The 14,600-nt window shown below is 47.3% G+C and overlaps 1 long non-coding RNA gene across 3 annotated transcripts in view; it reads left to right on the plus strand.

The window, feature by feature from the left end:
* LOC147709950 (uncharacterized) overlaps positions 1-7,146 on the plus strand; it is a 316,177-nt gene extending 309,031 nt beyond the window's left edge. For all 3 annotated transcript variants that reach the window (XR_015295830.1, XR_015295829.1, XR_015295828.1), the window contains one exon: positions 6,716-7,146. This is a non-coding gene — a long non-coding RNA (uncharacterized LOC147709950). The remainder of the gene's footprint in view (positions 1-6,715) is intronic.
* The last annotated feature ends 7,454 nt before the right edge of the window (positions 7,147-14,600 follow it).

The following is a 14,600-nucleotide window of genomic DNA, read 5'->3' on the forward strand; positions in this document are numbered from 1 at the left end:
ACTACTCTTAGAATGTCTGTTTCAGAACATCAAATGCTTCAAAATCCTCCATTCTAAGGTGTATCTACTACGTTCTGGAATTCATTACCAAGCAATATACCTAAAACCCAGTCTTATGTCCTTCTGCAGAGAATTAAAAAATAAGCTTTTGGGGGCGTGGCTAGCGACCCGCCAAGATGGCCGCAGCTTAACGGAGCTCTGTGACTCAAGAACCCTTCCCGAGAAAATCTGCTTACTTATCCGTATCACTGACGGTGCTGAACCACAGAATTAGCAGCGGGAGGACCTCCGGTGCACGTCGGCCCAAGCAGTTCCCCTGAACTCAACAAACTCGCACCGTGACACCGCCGTGAAGATTGCGGCCTACTTCGGCGCCTGAAGCTGGGGACTAAAGTAAGACCGCGGCCTGGGTTAGTGGTGCGCGGATTAGAGGCCGCAGCAGAAACTAAGAAGAGCCTAATCCAGATTGGAGCAGATCCGGGAATGCCGAAATAGAACACCCGCCTGCAATCGGCAGACAAAAACCCTGATTACAGAATTGCACGGAAGGGCTGAAATCCGGCGGTTGGATTCTCAGCGCCATTGGCGCCAAGGGCGACGGCTCGCGTCCAGCACTCGAGACGCTGCCGGTGTGTCCCCATCGGCGGCCTCACCAACGAACATCCGAAAGAAACAGGTACTGACCCGCAACACCCCTTGCAATAAAACACACCATTGGGACTACATACCAGTCCTTGGGGCCCACCATAGTCGCTGTAATTTGTGAAAGCAGGACAGACATATTGCCCTACAGCAGCAGCAAATTGTACTGGGCACACCACTACTTGGCAATACAGACAAACACCGCATTGAGGGACTTGGCCGGTGAGAAGTACGCGACAGGACACTGGGCACAGTGAACAACGCAACTGAAATACCGGCTCGGAGGGCTCCACCACTTTTGCTCTGACACCATACAGACTGCTTCTCGAGTAGACACGATCGGCCTACCATTTACAAGACTGAAAAAGGGAGACAATGAGTAGACGAGGGCAACGGGCCCAACAGGCCCCAAAACTGGACAAATATGCCTACCACAAGGATCCTCCGGACACCTCAAGGGGAGACTTGTCACAAACGTCCCCACAGAACAGCGACCAAACCAGGGCCGAACAAGTGACTCTTCAGGATGTAATGGCAACTTTAAAGTCCATGGAATCCTCGATGGGCACTATTTCCACAGACATCTCACTACTGAGGGCAGACTTTGCGAAGATGTCGGATCGACTACTGAACGTCGAGACCACAACGACAATAGGGGACACAGCGGACCTAAAACGGAAAGTGCAAAAGTTAGAAGATGATAATAGCCTGTTGAAGGCCAAACTCGACGAACAAGAAGGACGCTCAAGGCGCAATAACGTGCGCTTGGTAAGCGTACCAGAATCCGAAGGAGGCCCAGCCTTAGATCTTTTTGTCGAAGACCTTATCCAAAACCAACTCAAGCCAAAAGGTCTATCAAACATCCTGGACAAGGCCCAGGGTCGCACGACGAGAAATTGGGGACAGGCCTACCATAGGCCTGATATCTCGGACGAATGGGCTGAGGTGAGACGCAGTAGACAAGCGACAAACTCCTGAAGGTAGGACACGCAAACTGCACCGAACGAACAGTGCTAGAAGGGGGAGGGCTCATGAAAGGACACAGAAGTCTCGCCCTCACGAACAATGCAGTTACTTTGGGACAGTAAGCACTCTGCTCAGTTGGGGAGGTGGAAGGTTCTTGATCCACCGGGCAGGGAGGGGGGCGGAGGTTTTAGACTTCATAGGTTTCATTTGGTTTTGTTATACGTTGACTGTTTTTCAATCTCTCCATGATTGCATATCTATGAAGTGATGGGATACACTCGAGCAAGCACACTTGTTGGGTCCAACAGACTGATCTCTCCACACACACTTCTGGTCTTCTGAGCAGCGGTCCGCTGCGCCTCCATATCCGTCACCGGACTCACCGGCATGCCCTCCAGAGGCTGACATGCTCTCTACTTTGATCCAGCTTAGCAAAACAATTATAAGTTTGCACTCACCCTTTACACGCTATGGCAGGTAGTAGGCTATCTGAACATGGTTCTCAAACACCACAAATTATATCCCCCCCCCCCTGACAATCGTCTCATGGAATGTGAACGGCTTAGGGCACAAAATCAAGAGGGGACTGGTCCTGCAATTCCTGAAGCAAAGGGCACCGGCAGTGGTATTACTCCAGGTACAGCCTGCAAAGCGCTGAACCGATGGGGTTTTAAAATGGTCGCACATGCAGAATTTTCCTCTGGGTCACGGGGGGTTGGTATCCTGATCCACAAAAGCTATTCACTAATAATTAAAAACTCTTGGACGGACGAACAGGGACGCTTTACAGCAATCGCTTGCCAATGGGAGGGACTCAATTATAATATCCTGTCGGTATATATTTCTCCGGCACTGCATCAGAGTGCCTTCAAAGACCTTGTCAAACTCCTGCTCGATCTACCGGAGGGGGAACAAATCATAGGGGGGGATTTCAACGCAGTACTTGACACGGCCATAGATCGCAATCCTCCCAGAGACTCTACAAGACCCACTCATGCTTTTAGGGACTTTCTAAATGCTTTAGGATTGACAGACATATGGAGACTTAAGCACCCTACGGAGCGCCACTATACATTTTATTCGGCCGCAGATTATCCCGCATCGACTACATACTGACGCTAGCAGAATCGCCGGAAAAGGTAAAAGCAATAGAACACCTACCGAGAGGGATCTCTGATCATTCCCCGATTCAGCTCACTTACATCACACACCTCCCTAGACGGCAGAGAATTTACCCTGTACACCCAGGCTACCTGAAGAATCATCACATAGCGAAGGCACTAGCAACTTCCACTGACCACTACTTTGAGGAGAATCTAACATCAGTGGATTCGCCTTCCATTCTCTGGGAGGCGTACAAAACAGTGATTAGAGGACAAGCCCTCTCTACAATCACTAGGCACAAGAGGCAGCATAGGGAGCATCTTGATTCATTAGAGGTAGCAGTACAGAGAGCGGAGACGACCCACGCTTTGGACCCAACTGCCGATACCGCCCATACTCTCACACTAACGACCCAAGAATATAGAACATATGCAGAAGACATGGCAAAAACGAGACACACAGATACACTGCACAGAATCTATGAACTGGGAGATAAAACAGGGAAAATGCTTGCATGGTTGGAGAGAAGGGATTAGGCAGATAGATGGATAGCTCAAATCACACTAGCCGATGGCTCCACCACCACAGATCCCCAACTGATAGTTGAGGAATTGGCCACACACTATGAAAAGGTATACAACGCCGCAGGGCACAATGACAGGCGAGGATTGCATGGAATTTTTGAACAATATACCACTGACTACTCTGTCACCTGAAGACATGCTCGCACTAGAGGAATACTTAACACTGGAAGAAGTGGGGAAGGCACTGGCGGGACTCCACACTGGGAAGGCATTAGGGCCCAATGGTCTTCCGGTGGAACTCTATAAAAGACTCGCACAGAAAATTACTCCCCACCTGCTCCACATGTATGCAGACAGCTTAACACAAGGCACGCTCTCCAGAGACCAAAGACTAGCTACTATTGTGGCCATTCATAAACCAGGGAAACCACCGGAACTGACGTCCTCATATAGTCCAATATCATTAATAAACGCGGAAGCAAAAATATTAGCAAAACTATTGGCACTACGACTACAACCGCACCTCACGGCTTTGGTTCACCCAGACCAGTCAGGCTTCATGCCAGGTCGCAACACCTCCCTTAATTTAAGGCATCTCAATGGAGTGCTTCACCGCATTCCGCTACTGCGGGAGGATGCAGCCATTCTTTCCTTAGACGCCACGATGGCGTTTGACCTTGTAGAGTTGCCGTTTCTTTTTGCGGTGCTTACAAAGATGGGATTCGACCCCAAATTCTGCGTCTGGATTAAACTACTATACACGAGGCCTCTGGCCCAAGTGGTTGCCAACGGCCACATCTCAAGGGAATTCGGGCTGGGACACGGGACACGGCAAGGATGCCCACTATCTCCACTTCTTTTTGCGCTAATATTAGAACCACTGGCAACGAGAATACAGACTGAGCCGCTGATTTGAGGATCACATGGGAGGCGGGTTGGGAAGATCGAATCTCCCTTTACACTGATGACGTACTGATTTACCTAATGTCCCCCACAGACTCATTACAAGCCCTAATGAACGTCCTCGCGGCCTATGGGGAATTATCAGGGTATACCATAATTCACTACCCCCTGACTGCGCACTACAAACAGTAACCAGAGGGTTCAAATATTTAGGCATCTACGTTACTCCACAAGACTCAGTATTCGTAGAGGAAAACTTAATGAAACGCCATGCAGAGACTCAAATCAGATGTCCTGCATTGGCGATCTCTCCCACTGACGCTTTTAGGAAGAGCAGCACTCTTTAAAATGCTCGCACTCCCCAGGTTCCTCTACGCACTACACAACACCCCATTCCGGGTCCCTCTCTCCTATTTTAAAGAAATAGACGCAGAAGTCTCCTCCTTGCTGTGGGATGGAAAATCAGCCCGTATAGCACAAGCCAAACAGGTCCGTAGCTGGTACGACAGAGGTATAGCCTTACCGAATGTGAAACTGTACTACTGGGCGGCGCAATTGATGGTTGTTAATCAATGGCTACATGCCCCACAACAGGATCCGGCATATAGTCTTGATAGGCATGTGCTTCCCGTAGACCACTTAATGAAGGCCCTCTATACTAACAAAAAGCAACACACACTCACTGGGCCCACGGCACACACGATCAGAATTTGGCATACGGCACAAAGAGCTTTGGGATGGGAAGGAATACTTACATTGGCCACCCCCCTCTGGGGGAAACACGCCGACTTGGTACCCTGGCTAACACTAAGGGCTTCAGACAGTGGGACCTCATTGGCACTACAAAAATAGGAGACCTATGGATTAGGGGAGAAATCATAACATTTGCAGCTTTGCAAGAGAAATATGGAATGGCAGACACTGAATTATAACGATACATCCAAATTAGAAACGCGCTGCAAAGCGCAATTCCACCAGGCACCAAACTAGCGGACTTACCTCCCCTGGAGGATAGGCTTCTCACTGACCATCTAGACAAAAAAGCTATCTCACAAACGTACCAGAAACTAGGTAACAATCTCCCGGATCCCACAGTAGTCCTCTGTAGTAAATGGGAGGTAGAACTAGGAGACATGGAGGACTCAGACTGGATGGATGCGCTGGCGTCAGCCAGAGAGGCGGCTATCCCATCACGGTTAAAATGAATACAACTAAAGGTGTTGCACCGCGTATATTACTCTCGCACCATGCTCCACAAGTTAGGGCGTGCACCCTATCCTCCCTGTCTAAGAGGCTGCGGGTTAGTGGGGACGTACTTCCACACCATATGGGAATGTCCTAAAATACAAACATACTTGGAGCATGTATTGACTGAAATCTCAACAGTGGGTGAAAAGGAGGTCCAGCTAGAGCCAGGGTGTTGCCTGTTAAATATCTGGAAACCTACGGACCTCAACCTGGGACTGCAGACTTGGGCAACACTTGGTTTGGCAATAGCGAAGAGAAATATCGCCAGAAATTGGGGTTCCGGGACAGTGCCCACGCAGACACAGTGGGAAAATGACATGGATGTGGCAATGGTAGCGGAAAAGGCAGTCTACACCCACAGAGGGTGTCCCAAGAAATGGTCCAAGATATGGGAGAAGTGGAATGAATCCCGGGGTCAACTGACCCTGAGACTAGTCCATGAACTTCCAATGTAATTACGATACATATTTGTGACACCCTGACACTGATGATAAAGGGGGGAAAGAGGAAACTGTCGTAAATTCATTGACCATCCAAACTCATTCTGTATTTGTTCCCTTGTGCGCATAGAACAATCTAAGGTACTGAAGTGCGATCATCAATGAGAGACATTTGCTACGTCTATGATGTAACTGGAGGTTCTAATGGAGGGAGGGAGGTGAAACAACGATAGTAAATTATGTTACCAGAAGTGTATTGCAATGAATCATCTTGAACACAGAGAACTATATACTGTAATCATCACTAATTAATGGAGTAGACTGAAGTTTATTGATAACATTTTTCAATGTATGTATGATTCTGATACCTAAATGCTAATAAAAAGTTTAAAAAGTAAAAACATTTATCTTTTAAGAATATATCTTCCTAATGAGTAGTTTTCCTCAATGCTGATCCCATTCGATCTCCACTTTTGGTTCCTTTTCTCTCCTATTAAAGTTAAGACTGCTACTTTTTATTCATTGGTAATTTACCCTCCATGATACTTGCTTGAGTCGAGTTATCTGTTTAATGCGGTTATTATTACTGATACTTGTAATCTGTTCAGTGTTGAGAACCCATATGCTCCCGAGTGGTAGAGTGCTACAGAACACTCTCAAATAAATATTGTCTGTTATTGTATATACTGCAACAAGGCCACCACTCAGTTCTTTCAGTAAAAGGATTGGCTATATATTATTATATAGCCTGTAGTAAGGGTCCTTGCTTTTTGTTATGGTACACACTGTTACTGTGAGGGCTTTGGAATTCCAACCTGATGGTCCTAGGCGTTTATTGCTCTCTTTGCAGGCTATTGAAATGATAACCCTGAGTTTTGTTTCTTGCAGCCAAAACGACTGTGATACTGTGGTCAGCAGCAAACCTGTGTGGCAAAAAGGAATTTTGGCCTGCAACTCTGAGCTCAGCCGTATGAGGCTCATAACTGGACGGCCCCCAGTGGGAAGAAAAGGAACACTCCCCGTGTCTGTTCGCGATCTCTGATAAAATGATTAAAACTACTATAAAAGTTGTGGTATACTGGTTTATTTGCCTTGGAGGTAACAAAGGTTTTGAGGCCAGCTCTATTGTACAACTTCCAAATCTTGCCCACACTTCATCTCCTAGCATAAGAGATGCTGTCACACCCCTTCCGCATTCTACATGTCTCTTTTTAAAAGGAGCTGTCCTTCACACAATGTATTTATTATATACCAAGAGTTCACACCATCACACCTTTGCCATGTCGCATATCATAATGTATTAGTTACAGTTCTTCATAATCTGCACATAGTTTCTCTCGAGTACTGTCTACCGAGATCCAAATCAGCCCTAAGAAGTGTTGTTGGAAATGCCCCAACACTCATTGTAAATGGTGCTGTTGTTCACATCATTGACATGCTGCATCTGCCCGCGTCAGACATTCCACTCTAAGTGGCGCTACCCTTCGCCAGTACGCATACTTAATCTCTAGAGCTATTTAATGCGTACTGTCCTTGTCCTTTACACTTTTGACGTACTCCTCCCATTGTAAGAGATGATATCCTGAACATTCTAAAAGTGCTTCATCTCCACAGAGCGGTCCTACACACCCTCAGTTGAACCACGATCTGGCCCTAAGAAGTAATATCCTTCACATCCTGGACATGTAGCAGATCGCAGTGTAAGCGGCACTGTTCTTCACTTTCAGACATGATTCAGCTCCATTGCAGTGTAAGAGACAAAGACAAAGCCTACTTTGTGAGAGGTGCTTCACACCTTCTGCATGGCAAGATGGCCTTTCTGGACAGGAAGCTTCAAAGGTGATACAGCCTTAGAAATCCAACCTAGGAACCTCCAGATAATGGGGGAGACCAAGCCCCTTTTCATGCTCCACTTTTTGGCAGGAGGAAAGGTGGGAAAATTAGATTGGGAGAAGGTTCCCTACTTAGCCTACACCACGCCTAGGGCAGAGCAGGCGATGCGAATCCTTCTCCTGAAATTCCACCCTCTTGGGATGGTGGAGAAATAACCATTATCAGGGCTAGGGTAGTGCCCCTTCCCACAGGAAGTGGACATTAGAGGGTGTAGACACCCTAAAGGTAGGTAGCCCATTGGCTACTACCTGTCTCCCCTCGTAACGCCCCTAAATTCAGTATTTAGAAGGCATCCCGAGACCTGAACATCAGATTTGATGGACAAGACAGGACAAAGAAGACCCGCTGCACGAGAACTGAAGCCCCGCTGCAGAAGAAAAAGGCACTAAACCCTGCCTGCTGCCTCAAGGATTCGACAATCACTGCCTGTTTTGTCGTCCTGAACCTGAAAGGACTCCAAGAACCCTGGAGCACCTCCAGCCTACAAGAAATCATGCAGAGGCTCCTTTGGAGTGAAGGTATCACTCCCCTGCACACCGCAGGTACCTATCCCGCGAAGTCCGGTTTGTCGACTTGCTGCTCCCCGACAACCTCAATGCAGCACCAGAGCAAGAATACGTGCAACAGCCCCAGAGGGCCAGATCTGTCTCCACCCCAAGTTTGGAAACACCAGGACCTACCGAGCCGCAGTGCACAAATACCTGGGATACCAGACCCAAAGTGGCAAACACTAAAACGAAGAGGCCATACCGGACTCCCAAAGCACCAAAAGCTGACATCTGTCGAGGGACTTCCAGACACCTGAGACCCACTTCCTGTGTGTTAGAAATGGGGTGGCGTGGTGCAGAGCTGGTGGGACAAACTCCAGAGGAAATGTGTAAAGCATCCACGCAGCACACGCATGCGACACACAAGGCACACTACAAAAGCAGACCACACCAGTTTGGGTGAAAAACAGTATGTGTATTCTAAGATCAACACATCAGAAGGGAATCAAAGGTGCAGATAAACTGGGCCAGCTGGCACTAGGTAATGATTTACACTGGGACTATTTACAGGGCAGTGCCAATTGGGCCGCTGCCAGAACCATCGCTCGTACAGTTAGGGTAAATGGAAGGGTGAAGAATAAAGGTAAAGTCCATCACTAAATGTATAACAGCCAGGACCTTCTGGCTAGGTCATGACCTGGGCTACCTTGTTAAAAGTATCAGGCCTAAACATAAGGCATCCTCATTAGCATGAAGCATGAACAATGGGCCTAGAATAACATGCCAGGTCAGCATATAAACACATCCTGCGCAAGCCTGGAAGGAAAACATTAGGCATATGACACATGAGCATGGAGGCATACACATATTTGCATAAACCATGGTAACCTCACATTAAACCTGCTCATGGGCATTGGCATCATCATAAGCATAAAAGCAGCAACATATGAGAGCAGGCGTAATCTAAAGCATCCTATTAGGCATCTCATTCGCATAACCAACCTTCACAGTGGGCATAACCCTCAAACATCATGGTAATACCGTTGGGCGAAAGTTGCATGAGGCATCTCAATATGCATAAACAACATGAATAACCCATGAGGCAGGAAAGCTTTGAGGGAAAAACATTAGGCATCCACCTGTGGGCATAAACATAGTAAGCATGAAGCATTAGACATAAAAATAGAGCATCCTCACAGTAGCCTAAACCTGCGCCTGGGGCCTCTCATTAGCAAGGAAACCTTAGGCGGGAAAACATCATTGAATGACACTAGTATGCGGCATCATCAGTAGCATACAGGCCCCAGTAGGCCTGCCAATTATACTCTGCACCAATCCTAGGGTATAAATATATTCTCATGTGGCACCTCTTTCGCAGGAACACAATAGGCCTAAAATCAGCACTGAAAACCTGAGGGAAAAGCATTAGGTATCATCCTAGGTACAGATGCATTATGCAACAATATTGTGCAATAAATCATATGGGGCAATAGGTCTAGCCAGCATAAACACAGTTCGCCCCAATCGAGGGCACAACATTCTGAAACTGGCCCCAGGCCAACTGGCCTCTCTCCGGGGCTCAAATGCCCTATGTCCCGCAAAGCCAGGGCTAGTTGTAAAAACAGCAAAAGCAAAGTGCGCAAAGCCCTGGGGCAGGGCAGGAGTGTCTCTCAGTCCTCTCTCTCTTCTCCTGGGGAGTACAATGCCCCCAATACGTTGCAGCTGCCCACTGTCAACCAAGCAGGCAGGGGAGAATCCCACACGCCGGGATCCCCTCGTAGCGCTTTAGAATCCTGGCGCTGCAGACGTCCTCTCCTCTTCTCCTGGGCACAGTTGTAGCGCCTTGGCAGCAAGCAGAGCACAGTCAATGTGAATAAGGCACTCTGGCAGCACCACAATGCAGCACACACGCAGGGGAATTGAAGTATAGCACTTTGCCAACAGTTCGCTGCAGGCATCAGCTCCTCTTCCCCTGGCACCTTGAATATAGCGCTTGCAAGGCACTAGGTCCCACTAGAAGCTTCAGGGACAAAAGATTGCGTACCTCTTCTGGTAATCAGGAAAACAGTGCCCACCAGGCGCTATAGTGCAGGCAGAGCAGCACAGTCACTTCAAATCTGGCACTCACCAGGCACTAGGTGACTCACAATTCCAGGGTCCCACCCGTGGGAGTAGCGCCCACGCTCCTCACCTCCTTGGAGTGCAGGCAGTCAAAGTATAGCGCTCACGAGGCGCTAGGGCAGGCAGGCAAGGCTGGGAAAGATCAGCAGACAGTGGGCACTCATCAATACAGGACAGCAGCTCCTAGAAGCAGTCATCTCCCATAAAGTGGCACTCCTCCTGACGTAGCAGTCTTCACTCCAGCAAATGCTCTCACTGGCCCTGTGGACAGCTGAGGGGTACAGATGGGCTCAGCGGCCAGCACAAAGGCCCTTGTGGCGGTACCTCCTGGCAGAGTGTCCCAGTCTGAGCACATGGCATCTCTACTGCTCTACATATACACCCCTCCTCCTACCTACCAGAAAGGGCTAGAACCTTCCAGAAGGCTCCTGGCAGGTCCCAACTGTCACTGTGGGGGAGGTGTAGAGCACCCTGGGTGCCAGGCTTCCCTCCAAAAGCTGGGGGTGCTGGGAAACAAACAGCTAGACTGCTAACCCACTTCAGTCAGGCAGCACAAACACACAGCCATGGCATCCATTTTAAAAGTAGCATTCTACCAAGGTGCATTCTTACAATGGGGGGATTACAGGTGCGTACACCATTGCGTCACTCTTAACATTTGTATTTCGCATTCATTACCATGGCGTGGATTCCCACAAAAGTGAAAAAAGTCAGGGGAAAAGGGCCAAGTCCAACACTGTGTAACCCAGCTGTCCCGAGATCACCTCTACAAGTTGCCGGCTCCTGACCGCAAGGACTTCAAGACACACAACGCCCAGCTGACCTGTTTGCGCTGCACCTGGCCAGACCGGCCCCCTGCACTCACCAGCCAGCTGTGGTCCCGTTGTCCACAAGCCCTTAGGACCTCCTTCCTCCAAAGAGACCCACTGGAGTTACCTGTAAGCCCTCCTCCTCAATGTGTTTTCAAGTGGCCCCCTTCGTCTTTGCCCACCAGCTTCCAAGACTCTTGGCACTCTGCTCCTGGTTGATCCAGGACGCTCCCGAACTACTCCTGCTTGAACTTTGGATCTGGTCCTGACATCAACCTAAAACAAGAAGGCACATTTCTTAGAAACATTTACTGATTTTATATGCATTTTTCAGAATTTATCCCCATTGTTTCTAATGGTGCATAATTGCGCAGTAAAGTGATATATTTTTCGAACTTTGAAAAATCATAACTCCAAAAGTACTTACTTTAGAACTGTGCTCTTGGTTTTACAAATTAGATAAAAATCGACATTAGTTTTATAAATTGGTCTTGAATTTATTCTTGAGTGTGTGTCTCATTTATTTCCTCTAGGAGTACAACACATTTAGCACTACCCTCTGATATGATAAGTGCAATTACACTACCATAAAAAGTCCATTCGAATGATCTGCTTTTACCTCTGTATACCTTTGGGTGATTCACTGGACTCTGCAGAGTGTACTTCATTTTAGTACTCTATATAGAGAGCCAACTTCCTACACACATCACGGACTTGATCCATCTGCCGTTTTAAAGAGTGCTAGAATTATTTGCTTTAATTTTAGGACACTTATAATGCTGCTGCGCCTAAAATGCATTAGCACATTTACAAAGAACAATGTAGAGACATATTTAAGTAGTTTACAAATAAAACTGTGGCCAAGTAGAATTGATCATTAAAAGAAACATAAACATTGTTTCAAGTTAAAAAAGGAAATACAACATTAAGAGTTATGATATTTATGTGGAGCTGGAAGTGATGTGTTTTCTGCGATTCGTGTGTGCTTCACACAATCAAAATGTTTCAAATGTCAGTGTTTGCGGTGCTGTCCCTCAAGCCCTGTACAGGATTCATATTCACTGCTCAGTGGTGCTGCCTGTCGCTCCCTCTGCAACAGTGAGGGGGACTATCCTTTAATTGGTTGACATGCCTGATCGCCCAGTAAAAGTAAATACCATATTTAACACCCTGGACATACTCAATCTCCCAGTGTAAGAAGTTGAGTGCTTCACACCCTGAAGATGTCCAGTCTCCCAGTGTAGGAAGTATGGTCCTTTACGCCGTGGACATCTCCCTAGCCCCAGTGTAAGAGTACTGCTGACCTTTGCACCCTCGACATGCCCAAAATCCTACTGCATGCGGTGCTGTCTTTAACCGTTGACATGCTTCATGTTCAGTACAGTCTAAGAAGTGATGCTCTTCACACCTGGGCCTTTATCCATCTTTAATTGTAAGTGAGGCTGCAGATTTTGGGGTGGAATGTTGCTTTTTTGAGCGGGACAAGTCTGGTTCTCATAAAGTCACCTTAATCTGAAGACGCAGAGTGGGAAAAAGACCAAGGGCTACAATGTGGCCTGAGTGACTGCCAGTTGCTGAGGCTTTTGCAGGCTTTGCATCCATCAACTGTATTTCACTCTTGTTGAATCCCTAATTGTGAGCAGTAGGTCCAGGTCTGTGGTTCATGCTCATTGTGCCACGGGACTTGAGCTGCACCCCAATGATGAAGCCCAGCTAGGCTGAAACCAGTCTGAGGTTGCCTGTGTTCCTGTTTGGGGAGGACTTGGGGGTGGGGGGCAACCAGGCTCTTCGGCTGAACTGTTCCTACTGGAGCACAACCAAGTCCCTTTTGACTGAGTCAGCCCCTCTTTGAGGGTACAGTGGGTGAAAAACAATGGACTGCAAGAATGCTACCCACCACTTTTGAGTTTTCCTCAGTCATTCCCAGATAGATAAACATATTCATGATTTTAGAATTAAAGTTGCACCCTAACACTATCAGACATTGTTTGAAGTCCCTCTAGGTAATTATTTGAAGCCTGCAGAAAACTGCGTATATCAGGTCTTGGGCTGTAAGAATACAAATTGCGGAAGTGGATGTGTCGCCACAGATTCACAAGAGTCATGACATTGTCAGTGTAATTGTCAGTGTATGGTAACACAAACAATGTGTTACTAACAGAAAGTGCCAGACCCCACTGAGAATGACACCTCTGGCTTTGGAGTGCAGATTTTGTAAAAAACTTATAGTAGGTGCTACACTCGTAGCTTCTGAAACACAAGAACAATGCTGCCCACCGTCACAATAGTAGTATCCAGATTTTGATACCACCTCTTGGAGCCATTCCAGGATACTACCTTGATTTCTGACGTGCTAGTCAGTGAGGTAGGTACACTGACATTTTCTGAGAAGGTGTTTTCACTAATGGGCCATGGCGAACCACATATTTACTTTACTGAAAAACACCCTTCAGCCCATGAGGTGAATGGGCTTTGATTCTACTCCCTCTATAGGTCACCATAGCTCGGATTTCTACTGTGCGTCATTTGTTAAGAAGTGCCTAAATGGCTCTGCACGACTCTGGTTTATTCTACATTTATTTAGCTTTTTAAGTGGTATACCTTCAACATACCCTCTAGCAGCCGCAACGTCTGGGGGATGTTGTTTTTGCAACTTTGGTCCAAAGGAATGTCTTTTTGTTTGATCACAGTCGAACCCTCCAAGGAAAAGAAACCCTTTTTAGGATTTTTTGCCTCGTGTGTGCTAAGAAATATATATATTTTCTACTGATCTAAGGGAAAATCTGCTCATATGCTACCAAAATGGCCATTGATGATATTGCGGATTACATCTGAGTTGTTGAAGGTCCTGAGAACCTTCTAAGCTTCCTTGACATCCAAACACATGTTGTAGGTCCATTGACGAGGTTGTTGCCTCTGGTGTCTCTGACACTTCCATCAATGTATGCCCCACCAGCAACTGTACCTTCAGACCATGCCTCGTTGACAACAATCTCGTTGACACCAGCCCCGTCGACAAATGTCCCGTCTAAACCATTTTATTGACAACTACCTCCTCTGCAACTTGGAAAGATAGGCCGTAGACAGCAAGGAAGACAATCGCCTCCTTTATGCTTATCCCTAACTTAATGTTGAATACATGAATGATTAGCATAATCATTCTAACCAGGATCCTCTCAAGACCAAAAGCAGAGGGTTATGAAAAAGGTGGAATTTCATACCTCGAAAAGCAATATATAGATTAAAAAATATCCCCATTTGTCTCTCTAGACATCCCCGGGCAGACTCATATGTTTCACTGGCAGACCAATGCTGTTCCCAGAACCCAGACTACCCATGTACAGCACTCCTGAGGGTCTGAAGATGGCCACCTTCAGGATGTGAGTCAGTACTATGCCTGCTATGCCCTTTAAAGCGGAAAAGTCTTCGGCAATATGAATGACGAGGCAAATGTTGGTGGAC

The sequence above is a fragment of the Lissotriton vulgaris genome, chromosome 5 (assembly GCF_964263255.1).
Source record: "Lissotriton vulgaris chromosome 5, aLisVul1.2, whole genome shotgun sequence".
In the NCBI taxonomy this organism is placed as follows: domain Eukaryota; kingdom Metazoa; phylum Chordata; class Amphibia; order Caudata; family Salamandridae; genus Lissotriton; species Lissotriton vulgaris.